The sequence below is a fragment of the Varanus komodoensis genome, unplaced genomic scaffold, assembly GCF_004798865.1.
Source record: "Varanus komodoensis strain SLA01 unplaced genomic scaffold, ASM479886v1 scaffold4, whole genome shotgun sequence".
Lineage (NCBI taxonomy): Eukaryota > Metazoa > Chordata > Lepidosauria > Squamata > Varanidae > Varanus > Varanus komodoensis.
The window spans coordinates 60,361,081-60,376,758 of NW_025335941.1; the positions used below are offsets into that span (position 1 = coordinate 60,361,081).

At 45.6% G+C, this 15,678-nt stretch overlaps 1 protein-coding gene across 6 annotated transcripts in view; it reads left to right on the forward strand.

Moving 5' to 3' along the window:
* The window catches only part of DLG2 (discs large MAGUK scaffold protein 2), a 959,957-nt gene that overhangs the window by 374,459 nt on the left and 569,820 nt on the right, over positions 1 to 15,678 (forward strand). The window lies entirely within an intron of this gene.

The window sequence follows — 15,678 nt, forward strand, 5'->3', positions numbered from 1 at the left end:
AATGATGATGTTCTTATGTGTTGTCAGGTCGTCTCTGACCTATGGTGACCCTATGAATGACTGCTCTTCAAAAGGTCTTGTCCATGATAGCTCCTTCCAGATCGTCCAAGTTCAAGGCTGTGGCTTCCTTTATGGAGTCAGTCCATCTCATATTAGGTCTACCCTTTCATTTTCTGCTCTGGACTTTTCCTGGCATGATTGTCTTCTCCAGTGAGTCTTGCTTTCTCGTGTCTGAGTTATGACAGCCTCAGGTTTATCATTTACGATTCTAGGGAAAACTCTGGGACCCGTTTGTCTGTCATACTACTGATCCAGGGTATTCACAAAGCTCTTGTTAAAATGATGGCTGCAAATTATACTTATTTTATTCTTCCTTTTAAACACCAGTTCGGGCTAGATTTTTTTTCCCAAGAAGAGTCAGGAGCAGAGTGTGATCTGGAAACAAATCAGCATGCCATCTTATTTTGGTATGATTGCAAGGGGGTTGAAAAAACAAGCGGCAAATTAGCATCTTTCTCTTCCCACCATCTTTCACTCCTACTTGGATTTCAAGTGTGCGGAATAGGCGTTTGCTTGTCGGATCATGGGTTCACTCAAAATAGAACTCTCATGTGAAACTTGTGAATGGAGTCAGTGCAGCATATAATTTTATGAAAAATACATTTCTGAGAGAGGACAGTAAGCAATTTCTTGTCTCTGATGTAGCAGAAAGGAGGATCAGGAATGTGGAACATCTTTTATGGAGGGAATAAGCTAGATTAGCATCTCCTCTTCCAAAGATTGAAATATGCCACATTGGACCAGCAATGCTGCACCTTTAAGGTAAACGATCTGATTCGTTTTTTTAATGGTTGTGGCTGCCAGCTTGTAACTATGGAATGGATTGTCATGGAAACCACAGAGGGTTTTTTTTTCTAAATTTACACCAATGCTTGCCATGAGAGGAGAAGGCTTGCCTTGCAAATTAATCTGTTTTAATAAACAGCTTAATAAGGAGGCCCACATGGTTGGGACAGAATCATGGTGTGCATCCACGTCCCCCTAATGCCATGCATGCTAGATACTGTTATCTAATGCCTCCTTCCTTAAACTAGCACTTTCCTTTGGCTACAGCTCTTACAACCCCCGGTCAGCATGCCCACCTCTGGGGATGATGGGAGTTGTTGCCCAAGACATCTGGAAGGCTCCTGCTTTGGGAAGACCGGTCTAACGTTTCCATAATTGTGTTCCCTTTCATGCATAGCACTCTTTAGATATAGACCCATTTCTTTAGAAAGTAAAATAAAGAATGCACACCCAATGAGACGTGAATGCAGCATACAGATGTGGTGAACATCTGCTCTCACTGGGGAACCAGAACGGCCTGAGGAACAGGCAGCTTTTGTCAGCTGTGCAGCCATTTATCCCATCTTGTGGTATCATCATATGATGTCGTGCCATGATGCCGGATATTGTTGCTTCCACTCCAAGGGCTGGGCAAAGGCCTTACCTGATGAAGGCACAGCATGCAAATAAGTGTGCCTACATGTTAGAACAGAAAAAGAGCCATGGTGGATTGGGCCCTGCTTAGTCCAGCTTTCCTCTCCCCGTGCTGACCAACCAGATGCCCACAAGAAACTCATAAGCAGGTCGTGAGGGCGATAGCTCTTTCTTGCCCATGTTCCCCAGAAAGTGGTATTATTATTATTATTATTATTATTATTATTATTAATTATTATTATTATTAGAACATTTCTATGCCGCCCCTTGCCAAAGCCTCGGGGCGGCTTGCAACACAATAAAATACATGGACATACCACTTTGGTGCATATTGTTGGGAATGAGGGGCAGTTGTTCTTGGCTTGCACTCATGGGTCATGCCAGTCTGGACTCCAAGACAGAAGACAAAGGGGAGGGCGTGGAGGAGCTTGGGAACGTGGGGCTCAAAGCTTTGAGGCTGCTTATCTCATGGCCACGTGCACAGAGAGGCTCTGAGAAGAGCCGAGAGGCGCAGGTGTCAGGAGGAGGTATGGGAGGGAAGCTGTCCGGGAACATGGTATGACCCTTGACCCCATGATGAAGCACGGGGAGAGGAAGGCCAGCCCAGTAGAGGAGAGCGATGAAGAACAGAGATGGGCTTGCTTGCAAAAAAGCCCTTCAGAAGGAATCAGGCCCAGATGCACTCATAAGGAGAGTTTCCAGAAGTAGTTGTTTCATTTTGGTTCGACCAACTGCTCTGTGCATGTACAGAGCAACATTCTGTGAGTGTTGTGCTTGTTAGGGACCCTTTGGAGAACAGAGGGAGGAAAACTTGTCCCTTGACACACATAATCATCCGGAGGAGTGGCCGTTGGAAGACCTGTACTTCCTGAATTGGTCTGATCCACTTCTTAAGCCATCTGAGTCGGTGGCCGTCATTACATCTTGTGAAAATGAATCCCATGATTTAACTATGTGCTGTGGGAAGAAGTCCTTCGCTTTATCTGCCCCAAATCTCCCACTAATCACCTTCATGGGGGAAAGCTCTGGGTTCATGTTATGGATGAGAGAGGGAGGAATCAATCTGGAGCTGTAGCTTTTGTTGCTGTATTGTTTACCAGGTGAAGCTCAACCCCAAGGCTCACTGTCAACTGCCCAGTTGGTGGCAAGACTGAAGCTGCTACTTGGAACCTGTGAAACGGCTCCGAAGCTGGGTTCATAAGTACAGCAATCCCATGTAGCTGTGGTGATGGGAACACATGGGTCCAGCACCAGGAAGTGGAATCGATGGCACAATGGAAAGTCTGACGCCTGCATGGAGTGGAGTTCTTTCTATCAGGAACTTGTGTCCTGAATTGGGCCCAGCTTTTTCATGAAGTTGAATTGGGCTCAAGTGAGTCCAATGACTATACCTAACAGAGCTTCTCTTTCAGGCTGCATGGTGGCAGTGGATGTGGAATGGTTTTGTGGACACAAGGAAAGCCAGACGTTGTTCTGTTGAGCTCACAAATATGAGAGGGTCCTCCAGATGTCACTAGACTTTAGCTTTCAGCAGCTGTAGCTGGTATGGTCAAATGTTGGGGATTATGAAAGTTTTACTCCAGCAACAGCTGGAAGGACATACATCCTCCACTCAGTTTGATGGTCATTATCTCTCCTCAGTTGGTGTTTCCTGCATTTGTTTAAGCAGAAGAGAATGGGGTATTTGGTTCCATTTCTGAGAACTTGCATTGGTCATTTGATTGATTGATTGATTGATTGATTTATAGCCTGCCTTTTTCCGACAAAGGGCTCAAGGCAGCTTACATCATTCTCCTCCTCCATCTTATCCCCACAACAACAACCCTGTGAGGTAGGTTGGGCTGAGAGTCTGTGACTGGCCCAAAGCCACCCAGTTGGATCCATGGCTGAGTGGGGACTCAAACCCGGATCTCCTGAGTCCCAGTCCCATGCTCTTAACCACTACACCAACCCTAAGTGATATACTCCAGGACTCCCGATTAGAGTCGGTCTGTTGGGGTGTTTTGTTTATTTCTTTAGGTATCTCAAAACAGGTGATAGTAAAAATGTATTATAAAAACCAATAGAAAATAAGTACGTTACCAACTATAACAGCTGTAGAATAGCCTGGTGCAATTGCACTTGGGGAAGCCTGCACAGACACACATGTCCACAGATGAAGCTTTGCCTATCAGACCACAAAGGGGGCACTTTCCTGATGCTCTTACCAAGAAGGCCCACTTACTAGCCAGCATGGTTTTGGCCATGGAGTGACCACCAGTGTCTCCTTAGAAGATCTCAGGGAGCGATTTGGTGTATTTAGGGCCTAGGTAATGCCAACCTTACTTTGCTTTGCATCAGCAATTTCTTCTGGGCTCAGTGCAAGGCACCGATTGTAACCCTTGGGTTGGAGCCTCTTAGATAGCTTCTTTCTGCTGCCCATGCAGTCCATTCAACATCACAGACCTTCCTCTGCCAGGGCCTTTTCACTTGTGCTCCTGGCTCCATGGAATGCACTTCCTGACCGTCAGGACCCCGAGGGTGTGGAATGGGCTTCCACGGGAGGTGGCTGAGGCCCCATTGGTGCGGGTGTTCAAGGACAGGCTGGACGTGCACATGGTGGGCGTGTCGTGAGCGGAGCCGGCTGGAGCCGGGGGTCAGGCTAGATGGCTCGGGAGGCCCCATCTGACTCGCTATGTTTCTATGAATCCCCTGGCTCAGGTATCTTCCCAGGGGAAGGTACTCTCAAATGCCTACATTATATGACTTCAATGACCAAGATAAATCCAGTCTGTGTAATTGGCCAGTGGGTCAATTGAAACTTTAAAAAAAGAATATTACTTTGTATTTGCCTTCTGCCTTACGTTCTTGGGCCTTGGTGACTGGGATGGATGTTTATAGTGCTGCTGATTTCTTCCTAATGCTGATGCTTCCTGTACTTTATTTTTGATGTGTAGGTGTGCATTTCTGTTTAATGGTATGTCATTAGGTGCCAATGGTTGTTCTTTAATTACTTTCTGCAACTTGGTAGCTTCCAGTGGCCATGCAGTCCAGAATATCTTCAAAGGTCCCATTAGGGGACAGCTCTTCTATGAAGAAGGCAGAGAGTAACTGTTGACAGGCACACTGCTGAACATGCTTAGATGGAAAATAGTCCTACAATTCCCAGCATATCCCAGCCAGCCATGAAACAAATGGAGCTGACTGGGGCATGCTGGGAATTGTAGGATGTTTTGCTGTCTAAACATGCACGAGATTGTGCTTTGAATAAAGCAAGCGTATGAGCACGCCAAGGAGGGGGACAAGCGCTGCCAGAAAATCCACAGCTGCTACAGTCAACAAGGGGAAGGTCCTCTTCTGCTAAAGGAAAGCATTTATTTCTTTATAAATAAATTATAAATGTATTATAAACCATGGGAGCAGAGTCCAGTATCCATGGCCATTGCAGAAGGATGGCCCCTGTTGACCGGGTTCCTCTTTCAGAATGCACAGGCTGTATTTCCTAATGGGGCCAGGATCTCACCTCACACCTTTCAGTTTTAATTTAATAGTGGAGCAGAGTCTCTGAAAGATTCTGAGTGCCATCTGCTGGGCATATTGGAAACTTAGGGAAGGAACTCCCTCTCTGTCTTTTTTTCGTAGTTGCATCTACCTCCAAGACCCCAGAAAGTGTCCATACACAGAGAGCCAATGGAGCTTTAAGTAGTAAAAGACAGAACCAGAACTGGATTGACAAAGGTCTACTGGTCTAGGACAGCATCTTCTGTCTAACAGCGGGCAGCCAAGATGCCTCTGGAAGGGGATGCAAAGACAGTAGCCATCTTCCTTTCTTTGCGTTCCTACCATCAGGCGATTTGCAGTCTTGCATTCTTTAAAGGGAGGGTCTTTATGCCCTCTCGGCTTCAGAAAAGCATCAATTGGTCTTATGGAATTCCCTCTTTCTTACCTTTTCTTCCCATCTTTCTTACCACCAAGTGTGAAAATTATCAACACAACCCTATGCATGTTTTCTTGGAAGGAGGCCCCACCGTGTTTACTCGCAGGTAGCAGAGAACATCCCTCATCTGTTTCCCCACAACTCGAGCAATCGATATGGTTGTGTTTTTGTCCTACAAAAGATATAAATATTGCAAGAACCCAAACTCAATATTGCTTTATGAACGTCAATAGATCTTGCAATGTCTATTTTTGATCATCTTTATGAAATTGGGTTCTCTGTTAATATTTTCCAGTTCTCAGCAGCTCTATTTCAATTAAAAGATTCATGGTCCTGTGCCATCGGGCACAAGTGTGTATAAATTTAAATATGCTGATCTGAGTCTACATTTGTAAATGAAGAAATCATTGCTATAAATTGCTTATAGTCCACAGAAGACAAAGATGGCCAATTCATTGTCCATCTAGACTAACCCTATGAAATAAATTTTTCAATTAGTTTGTACCCTTACTCTCCAGATCCTCTTAATTCCTTAGTATTTCTTCAGTTACAATTAATTTTCAATGCTTGTGAATAGGTGAGAGAAAAATGAAAAGAGGGGGGTAGTTAGTTTTTTTGGAAATTCCTCTTCTCCACCCACCTCCCCGTGCAATGAAGTTTAGGGGAAAATGCAACACTTGAACATTGCTTGGCCTAAGTTTTGGGAGTGAGAGAGAGAAAGCTGCTCTGGGTGCTTGTTTTCAAGGACTGCTGGCTGGACTTCAGTGGAATCAGAATCAGAATGTGAAGCAGAACTGGAGGGAGCCTGGGAATGAGGGCTATCCCGAGACACTGAGCTGAGAGAAGCAGAGATGCTTATCTCAAGGCCAGACTCCCCAGGTGGGCAGCAGTCTCTGGGAAGAACCAAGATGTACAGTTGGCGCGGGAGGAGACGTGGTTCAGGGGAGTTTCTCAGAGACAGACAAGGTGGGCCTGGCTCTTTATCCCGTGATGCATTGTCCTCAGTCCACAGAGGAGGGCAACCCAATTAGAGGATTGGCGTGTGGGGAGGGAGTGTTCTCCTTTTCAGAAGGCCCCTCCCAAAGGCATGGGGCCCAGGCATGCTCATAAAGAGTTCCTGCGGGTGAATATAGAACAATTCACTCTGTACATGCTCAGAGATCCATTCTGAGTGTTTTGTGCTTTGGGGGCAATAAAGAATGCTTTGCAAGGAAAGGGGTCTGTAGTTTTTGAATGTGTGAAGGTGGAACGCTAGCTCCCAACACGAAGCTTATTTGTCAATTGGAGATGTTCTTGAAGGGGGTATATTGTTTCAGAAAATGGGGAGGAGAGGGTGAACGCAGCTGCAGCCACCCTTGACAACTGCCCCTTGCTGAAGAAATAGCCTTCCCTTACTACCAGTGGGCACTCAGGGCCTCGGGGGAAAGAACTTGTCCTACTGATCGGTAGGATAGATTCAGGTCCCAGCACAGCAAAGCATCCACCTCCATCTTATAACTCCTATAGGCGAAATTATGATTCACTAGAAAAAAGGACTGAAGTTAATAAGAAAATAGGATTATTAATGCCTAGCCTAATGTAAAGTAAGAGCTATCTTTAGACAGCTCGCTCGCTCTCTCTCTCTCTCTCTCTCTCTCTCTCTCTCTCTCTCTCTCTCTCTCTGAGTGTGTGTGTGTTAAGGACAAACCACTGATAGTTAAAACATTTGGTGTTTTATTTTGTTTTTTCTCCTGTATACCTTAAGATGGTGAAGTGGCAAGCAGATGTTTGTGATGTTTTAGATTTTGATGGAAAGCTCAAAGCTGTTCACATGAACTTGGTCAGAATTCCTCGTAAGCATCCTGCAAGGTTGGTCAGTGATCACGAATGAGCCCATGAGACTGGGAGGCTGGCTTGTGTAAGGGTACCTAATGAGTTTGTTGAAAGGGTTTTGGGAGGGCTTTTTCATGGCCCAGGTGGGTCTCTTTGCTACCTCGCAGCCCGTGCACGCAGTAAGTGCCTGCTCTTTCCAACATGTGGCCAAAAGATCAGTCTCCATTCACCTAAAAATATGGTCAGCAAATGCTGAGCTACCAGCTTGACCTCCGATTGTACCAGAGACATAAAAGAGCAGAACTATGCCAAAGCCTTTTACTGGTAACCTTTCAGAAGAACTTGGCAGCTTCACTGTGGTCCCCTCCACACTATTGGCTCATCTACCTGTGAATCTCCCCACAACAGCACACACTTCCCATGTCTAAGGAGGACAATGTGACTGTCCCTTGAGACAACATGGCATTGCCACCTTTCCCCACCACCCTGCAAATTCAGCCTTGATTTGTTTTGGGCTGAGCTTCGTGCTCCAGACTGCCTACCACTGCTTCCGAGTTCCGCTGGATCGGTCCCTCTTCCTTCCTAGCAGTGTTTGTGGCGGCAGCAGGAAGAGCTGTGAGCAAATCTTTCTGGAATATGTACCAGTTAAGGGCTGAAGCCTTCTGAGGCAAGGTTTTACTCTTTTCCTCCCTTCCACAATGATTATGTATTGCAGCAAGCCACTGGCTTTTTACCAAATCGGGAGCTGCAGTATTTTTCTTCCGATGGCATAATTTTCAGCCCACTTGAGCTAGCATGACAATCTTATGTGATTATTACGAGTAGGCGTTCGCATCCTTTTACATGCTAATGTTCTTGCACCTGCTATGCCACCTTCATTTCCATTTTTGTTCAGTGTAAAAGGGAGGGGGGTTATTTTAAATTCCCCCCCAGTGGAAGGGGGAAGCCCTGGCACTTCATGATTGGTGCTGCAGCATTGATTCATCTACAGCAAGGAAGGGGATGGTCAGATTGGGGGCAAAGGTGGCGGAAAGATTGGGAAAGCGCTTCTGACTGGCGAAAGAGGGAGAGAAAGAGGGAGAATCTGGCGAGCTCTCGAACGGAATATGTTGCTTCTTCAGATGCTGCCTTTAGCTGCTCGTTCGTGATCCTCCGGCAGGTTGCTTTGACTGCAGCCCTCAAGGAATGTGCCGTATTGTTAACTCTTCCGACCGTGTTACACCAATGATTTGTCACTGCAAAGTTGCTTGCACCAACAACACTTTGTCGTTGATGTTTGGATGCAAGGTAGGACGCGGTTGACGGGTTTATGTACCTGCTTCTCATTGCTGTTTCCTAACTAGGCTATTTTTGAATAGCAATTACAGATGGTGGTTGCGGGGGGGGGGGGGGGGGTTGGTTAATGCCGAGAGTGGCTTTATATATGTGCTTGTGTGGAAGGAGCAATTTGGTATCTCTGCAAGTAGATCCCTTTTTATTAATCAACAACTTGTTCCCCCCCAACTCTTCCTCCTTGTCCGGAACAAATGCAAATTGAGTACATGGAGCCTGTGTCATTTTCTCTTGAATGTGGCTGCGTACTTGATTAAGAAACTAAAGACTGCTTAATCAGTCCACAGCTATTTCTGGGCTTTGAGTTTGACATCAAGGCTTCTGCTCCTAAAACCCCCTGAAGTAGCAGGAACGGACCTACTTGTCTGTCATGATTAATCACTGCTGATTATAATTAGACTAGAGATGCTAGGGAATAGGATCTTGCATTTTTGGGGGGGAGGCACAAGTAAATAGGAGTGCAGAGGATTACTAAATGGTTTACAAAAGATGGTGGAGGAAACAGCTTAATTTGGAAGAAGTCTCTTTGGATGGCAGTTGTTAATTTTAACTCTGGATATTCAGTCTAAAAGTGGCACCCTCTTGCTGCTAAGGTTGGCCTAGGGTTGTTGAAGTTCTCCTGCCTTCCAAGGTTGCCTATAAGGAACGTTTCGACACTTTTAGCATAAATCATTTTTGAAAAGTGATGCCGGTAATATCTGGATGAGGGAAATGTGACTTTTTGTGTTTTAGCGCCCCTATTCACAATAAGAGAAAATTTCCCTCTGGTTCAGTTGATATATTTCAGTGAGGAAACTTACCCCCCACCTGTTCTGTTACAATGTGCTATATATTAAAATAAAACAGTGATTGGAGGTGGAATTAAAGGGCTGGTGACTGTTGGATTTATTATAGCTACACTTGCATTCTTGAGATTGCTGAATAAAGATCAGTTGATTCTTAACACAGGTCATAGCTACAATTAATGCAGTTAATGATAACAGTAGATATGCTGAGACTTGAAGTAGGATTTTTTAGCCCATGCTAGTAACTTTGAGTCTGGGTGGATAGGACGTAGATAACTTTTCAAGGCAGATTGTGTAATTAAAGATCCACAGAAGTTACATCTTAAATGAAACGGAGGAAGAAAAATAAACCCATCGAGTCTGGCTACAGAAAACTTCCATCAGTTATGTGGCTGTTTTCCAGTGTTCATAGAAATACCTTATTAACCCTCATAACTGTCAGGTAAAGTAGCATTAGCTCTGTACTACTAACAGAGGTGCAGATGTGGGTGACCTAAGTTTGTCTAGTAGGTCTGGAACTATGCCTGAAACTAGAAAAGCCCAGCTGCATTTTCTAAGCTTTTCCCAAGTGTGCTCAAAGGACCCATGTGCATTTCAGGATCCACAAGGACTTTTGAAACAGGCGCTACCGTGCCAAAGCAGCAGAGGCACCAACAAGTGCTGGCTTGGAGCTCAGATCCAGCAAATGCTCTAGAAAATGGGTAATAACCTCATTCTTCACCAAGGACCCAATAGCCAGCCTTGGGCAAGCCAATTCAGGCACAGAAAGTGCTTAGAGAACGAATGTGCTTTTAGCTGATGGTGAAGCATCCCTTGGCAGGGATGTTCAGTGACAACCAGTGACTTGATGTCTTGCAGTCTTAATCACTTTAGATCAGCTTTCCCTGGCCTGGTGCTCTCCAGCTCCGTTGGACTGAGCTTTCCCATTATGGGAATGATGGAGATGCAGTCGCCTATACTTAACTTGAAATGTGGGCATCTTGACTTTGGCGAGCCCTTTATCATTCTGCCTCTCAGCTCCAGTACCCCTGGCTATTCCTACTGTGCAGCAAATATGTCCTCTTTTCCCCCCCGGCAAGTCCTAATAAATGTCTGGGAGGTAACAAACTGGGTTAAGCAGACTGAATGCAAGCAGACTATCACAGGTGAATGTATCATTTTGTAGTCATTACATTTTATTCTTCCCTTCCTCCAAGGATTCATGGAGTTGGAAGGGGCCCTTTAGGCCAACGAGTCCAACATTGTGCTCCTTATAGGAATCCAGTTCAAAGTATTCCTTGCAGATGACTATCCAGTCTCTTGTTTCCAGTGATAGAGAACCTATTCTACCTCTCTAGATATTTGGTTCCATTGTCAGACTGCTCTAACCATTGGAAAGTTTTTCCTGACATTTAAAATCTTCCTTCCTGTAATTTAAGCATATTATTTAGTCTTTGGGATGGCAGAGAAATCCCCTTCTCTGGAATAACCCTTTAAGTACTTGAAGAGGACTGTCATATCCCTGCTCAGTGATAAACATGCCCAGTTCCTTCAAATCCCTAGCAAGGACTTCACTTCTAGACCCCTGTTCATTTTGGTTGCCATTCTCTGAACTTGTTCAGTTTTATCCAAGTGCTTCTGAGGGTAGGCAGTCAAGAACTGGACACAGTATTTGGAGGTGAGGTCTGACCAGGGCAAAGCAGCATCAAACAATTGCTTCCCATGGTTGCGAAATGACACTTCTGGTAATGCAATCTAAATTTGCAATTTGCCTGTGTTTCCAGTTGCATCACAAATTCAGCTTGTGCTGATACACGTCTGACTTGTGACTGACTGTAACTCCAAGATCCTGTGCATTTGCTCTCTCTTCCTGAAGTCTCACTTATCCACTAAATGTAATGCACTTATTTTCGGCCCAGTTTTCTAACCCATCGAGATAATTTTGAATCATGTCGTGAGTGGAACCGGCTGGAGCCGGGGGTCAGACTAGAAGGCCAAGGAGGACCCTCTGATTTGCCCTGTTTCTATGATTCTGGGAGTATCATATATGGTCCCTCACAAGAACCCTGTGATGTAGGCTAGGCCAAGGGAGCATCAAGCATAGATGCCAAGTGCCACACCAGGGCTTGAAACCAGCTCTTCCCAGTTAAAAATTCCAGTACTCCCTTACCATTTATTGGTTGGGGCTAATGGAAGTGGTAGTCCAATGCTTCTGGAAACCACTCAGCTGAGCTGAAATGGCATTTTTGCCATACTGGATATCAGGCAGCCTTGGATCGTCTTCTTTAATTTTCAGCAAGGTGTTTGCTTTCCCCAGCCATGTCCTACCATCCTCCACTGCCTAGTGGAAAAACTCTAGGGCTCCAAACATCAGCTTTACAAGTTTTCTGAATAGTTTAAAGGTACCTTAAGTGAGTCCTCTTTAGTTTCTGTGTCAGAGCACTGCCTCTGGCAAGGAAGTGTTGATCAATCTCATTTCATAGGAGCAGTTAATATGTTATGTTATGAAACCTATATATCTGTTCCATAATATTAAGATAAACAAATTACTAGATGGGGAAATTTAAATGCAAGGTGCCAATCTAGAAAAGATAGGCCAGTGTCCTGGGGATTGCTGTGTGGCGTGTGTTCCCTGCCTAGAAGCATGAGTCTCCTCCGCTGATGCATTTTCCTGATTTGCTTTTAAGAAGCAAGTGATGAAAATTAGCACACTTAAGGAACAATCCTTTTGGGATACCCGCAGCCTCCCAAACTCAGAGGCTCACAGACATCAAGTGCAGAGCAAAAGGAGCATTTGAGGCAACCTTCCTCTCCCACCCACATTTTTGCTAGACAGGTGTTTTCACTTTTCTAGCCGGGGTGTTTCAGAAGGAGAGGGAATGAAGCTGGAGCAGCTCTGACCACTGGCCATCTATTCACCCCCTTTTGCTCCTGTCTGTTTTCTCAGCTTTGGAGAGCAACCTGTGAGGTTCTTTCTGCACTGGCTGTGAGCAGCTGGGGAATCAGAGCTCCAGTTCCCAGCTCTGAGGTCAGAGTGCAGCCTCTGCTGTTGGAACTGTGATTCACCCATTCAGGCTGCTGAGGTTTCCCAGTGGGACACATGCATAGAAAAAGTTTCATAATTTTTTCAAGCCAGGTGTGTATGTGTGTGGCAGGCACATCATGAGCAGAGCCAGCTGGAGCCAAGAGTCAGACTAGATGGCCCGGGAAGCTCCTTCTGACTCTGTGTGTGTGTGTGTGTGTGTGTGTGTGTGTGTGTGTGTGTGAGAGAGAGAGAGAGAGAGAGAGAGAGAGAGAGAGAGTATACAGTCAACACTTTAGTGCGGGGCTACTTAGCTCAATGAGGGAATTGTTCTAGAATAACTCCATCCAAATTTCACACTGGCTGCTTCTATTTCTGGTGGAGCAAATGGCCATTTTGTGGCATGGGCATGTGTCTTCTCTTGATTTCCAGGAAGCCTACTTAGGTCTTCAGAAACTATTGGCCACAAAGCCCATGGTGTTGTGCGGCTATGGCGGATGTTCAGGTGGACTTTGGCCATTAAACCCTGATAGTTGTTTCCCACACATCCCATAAGGCACTCCAGCACCTGGAGTTTTCCATATTCTGGAAATTAAGTTTGTAGTATAAATGTGGACCAATATATGTTTTACATACTATATTAAAGTTTTCAGTACTAGTTCACCAAGCTGTGAAGGGAAACTACCAGGGCCCAGGGGCCACTCGCTGCCTTCAGCAGCTCTTCCCCTATCTCTGTACACTGCCAGAACTCAGCAACAGTTCATTAAAAGCAAGTAGCAGTTTGCCACTAAAATTGCAACACCTGAGGGCCAAATTCTGGTTTCGACCTGGATTGCAGAACCTCCAGCCTGCAAGCTTAATCTGAACCAACTGGCATCCTTGCACATCTTCCTGGGGATCCTCCAGGGATGGGAATGAACCTCCAAGCCTCTCCTAGAGGACCCCCCCCCCCACGACACACACACTCCAAGAGGGCATCTCCTCACTGTATTCTCCTCTGAGGGATTGGTGCTATCTCCAGTTGGGGAAAACAGTTATTCTTCCATGTGCAGGGAAGCCCCCCCTCCCTTGCAAACTTTGCCTCCTTCATACCAGTGAGGAAGAAGCACTATGCATGAAGATGCTGGAGCAAGTCTTCGTCTCTCCCCATCAGAGGAGTGACGGGGGCTAATCCAGATCAGCTACATTGCGTAGGAGCCTTCCTTAACTGGAAATGCCCTTAGACAGTGAAGCCCAGGAGGTGGGTGGAAGAGCCGCATGGGGCTTCAGCAGTGATGCCAGGGGGTGGTGGCCAGGCCCTACTGATGCCATATGGGCAGTCTGACCTCCTACCCTAAAGGAGGTTTGCAGCCCTGATTTGAACCAAGGCTTAAAGTTAAACTGACCTTTTCCAGGCAATGGTCAAGGCTTGCCATCCTAAGTTTTGCTACCACAGTGGCAGATTTGGCAGGAGTATGTGAAGGTACAGGTGGAAAGCACAAGATTCATGGGCCGTACCATGCCCAGCAATGGCTTTAGGTAGACATCGGTTCCTCTTTTCTCAGCTACTCAACAATATCCATGGGGATTGGCACCTTGGAATCCCACAGGTCACACCATCTCCTTAGAAATACATGATCTCCAAAGAATCATAGAATAGTAGAATTGGAAGATAGATAGGAGGCTATCGGGTCCAACCCACTGCTGTTGCAAGACACTAAGTTACTGTTTAGATGACGGTCCAAACACTTTTTGAATGTCTCCAGTCCACAGCTTACCAGATGATAGGTTCCAAGACTAACGTTGGTACTTTCCTTTTTCCTGAGACTTCTTTTCTGAGACAGAGCAATTTTAAAACTCAGCTATTGAATTCTTTCAATCTTGCCCTGCTATGCTTCATGTGAAGGTGTTGGAAGTTTATTTTGGCTTCCATTTGAATCTCATGAAGCTTTTAAGAGACCTACTCATTTTTACACGTGAGTGATCTCTCAGCTCAGCTGAGGCCTTAGGGCTTGTCTGTGAACATTTAAGCTACATTGATGTAAATGTTTCCTGCAGGCAACTCTTGAGGCTTCAGTTTTGATGTCTTTCAACATTATCTGTCCTTAATTTCTTCTCTGTAGATGTTGCCCCTCCCCAGTCGCTGAATCATCATCAGGCAGTCAGCCTTTTGGCCAACAGAACTCCATTCATCCATTTCTCAAGGAGTTTGAAGCCCTCTTGATATGCTGTCTTGCAATTGCCTTCCATGCGATCTGTATCCCAGCCCTTCTCTCTTAATACTTTAGGATTGGAATGCCCAATTTATGTCACTCCTTGATTGTTTAACAGGCTGGCCACCCTGCTTCATTATATATTTCAAGTTACTTTGATGGGAGGTGGCCTTGGATCCCTCACTGAATTTGGTGTGGTGTTAACATCTCACAAGGAGACCACCTGGACAGGAGATACAGGAGACATAATTTTAATACCTTTGTCACAGTCTGATGGTTATCTCCATGAATCTCTAGGGTCCATACCCCTCTCCCTGAATTTCCTCCAGATTGTCAAATTTAATCCACATTTTCTTTACTGGGTTGCACAGTCTCCAGGATTATCTGTAGTGATCAGTGTCCACTCAGTTGATGCTATAGCCTCACATTCCAGAAGCTGGAGAACTTGGGTGTTTTTGCACATATTGCTCTGAAAACATCACACATGGGAAGGGGCTGGAGGACTTCATCAGTCCTGGGGACATTCACCATGAGTTCCATCCAGTAGGTAAAGAGGTCCTCAAGGGAAATGCGATGCATGTAAGTGCATGGTGTTCCCCATGTTCTGCAACCCGATAGAACAGGCAGGGAAGCCTAGGCACACAGAGGCCTTTTGACACAGGACTTGTGGATACGATGCATTGTGTCAAGGTTTCTTAGCATGGCTATATGGCAACCGAGAGGCTAAAGGCACAATCCTATGCATGTTCAGGCAGGAAAATGCTTAGGACTTCCAGCATCGCTCAGCCAGGCATTGGTAAGATTTTTGTCTGTCTGACTTGCATAGGATCAAGCCCTTACGAATTTGCTCAAGTGAGGTGCCTTGGCACACAGAGGAACTGGACTGACCATCTATCTCCTTGTTTCCTTCTAAGCCTTAGAGTCCAAGGATACAATCCTATGGACATTATAACAGGAAAAAAGCCTACAATTGCTGGCTGATGCATGTGAAGACTTGCAAGCCTTTTTCTGTCTAAATATGTTTTCTGTAGGGCCCCCCCCCCCACCTCTCTCTCTCTCTGCACATGCATAGAATTGTACCTTGAAATGGCTTCCATTCTAAGTGGTTTTCCAAATGGTTGTTACTGGACTGGCCTCTCTCTGAGACTGTGAAGAACAAAG